Source organism: Triticum urartu, chromosome 1 (genome assembly GCF_003073215.2).
Source record: "Triticum urartu cultivar G1812 chromosome 1, Tu2.1, whole genome shotgun sequence".
NCBI lineage: Eukaryota > Viridiplantae > Streptophyta > Magnoliopsida > Poales > Poaceae > Triticum > Triticum urartu.
Window position 1 is genome coordinate 306,135,422 of NC_053022.1, and position 1,630 is coordinate 306,137,051.

Sequence of the window (1,630 nt, forward strand, 5' to 3'; positions counted from 1 at the left end):
ATGCTACGATGGAGATCAAGGTGTCGCACCGGTGACGATGGTGATCACGACGGTGCTTCGAAGATGGAGATCACAAGCACAAGTTGATGATGGCCATATCATATCACTTATATTGATTGCATGTGATGTTTATCTTTTATGCATCTTATCTTGCTTTGATTGACTGTAGCATTATAAGATGATCTCTCATTAAATTGTCAAGAAGTGTTCTCCCTGAGTATGCACCGTTGCCAAAGTTCGTCGTGCCCAGACACCACGTGATGATCGGGTGTGATAAGCTCTACGTCCATCTACAACGGGTGCAAGCCAGTTTTGCACACGCAGAATACTCAGGTTAAACTTGACGAGCCTAGCATATGCAGATATGGCCTCGGAACACGGAGACCGAAAGGTCGAGCGTGAATCATATAGTAGATATGATCAACATAATGATGTTCACCATTAAAGACTAATCCATTTCACGTGATGATCGGTTATGGTTTAGTTGATTTGGATCACGTGATCACTTAGAAGATTAGAGGGATGTCTATCTAAGTGGGAGTTCTTAAGTAATATGATTAATTGAACTTAAATTTATCATGAACTTAGTCCCTGATAGTATTTTGCAAATTATGTTGTAGATCAATAGCTCGCGTTGTTGCTTCCCTGTGTTTATTTTGATATGTTCCTAGAGAAAATTGTGTTGAAAGATGTTAGTAGCAATGATGCGGATTGGATTCGTGATCTGAGGTTTATCCTCATTGCTGCACAGAAGAATTATGTCCTTGATGCACCGCTAGGTGACAGACCTATTGCAGGAGCAGATGCAGACGTTATGAACGTTTGGCTAGCTCAATATGATGACTACTTGATAGTTTAGTGCACCGTGCTTAATGGCTTAGAATCGGGACTTGAAAGACGTTTTGAACGTCATGGACCATATGAGATGTTCCAGGAGTTGAAGTTAATATTTCAAGCAAATACCCGAGTTGAGAGATATGAAGTCTCCAACAAGTTCTATAGCTAAAAGATGGAGGAGAATCGCTCAACTAGTGAGCATGTGCTCAGATTGTCTGGGTACTACAATCGCTTGAATCAAGTGGGAGTTAATCTTCCAGATAAGATAGTGATTGACAGAATTCTCTAGTCACCATCACCAAGTTAGTAGAACTTCGTGATGAACTATAATATGTAAGGGATAACGGAAACAACTCCCAAGCTCTTCGTGATGCTGAAATCAACGAAGGTAGAAATCAAGAAAAACATCAAGTGTTGATGGTTGACAAGACCACTAGTTTCAAGAAAAGGGCAAAGGGAAGAAGGGGAACTTCAAGAAGAACAGCAAGCAAGTTGCTGCTCAAGTGAAGAAGCCCAAGTCTGGTCCTAAGCCTGAGACTAAGTGTTTCTACTGCAAAGGGACTGGTCACTGGAAGCGGAACTACCCCAAGTGATTGGCAGATAAGAAGGATGGCAAAGTAAACATAAGTATATTTGATATACATGTTATTGATGTGTACTTTACTAGTGTTTATAGCAACCCCTCAGTATTTGATACTAGTTCAGTTGCTAAGATTAGTAACTCGAAACAGGAGTTGCAGAATAAACAGAGACTAGTTAAGGGTGAAGTGACAATGTGTGTTGGAAGTGGTTC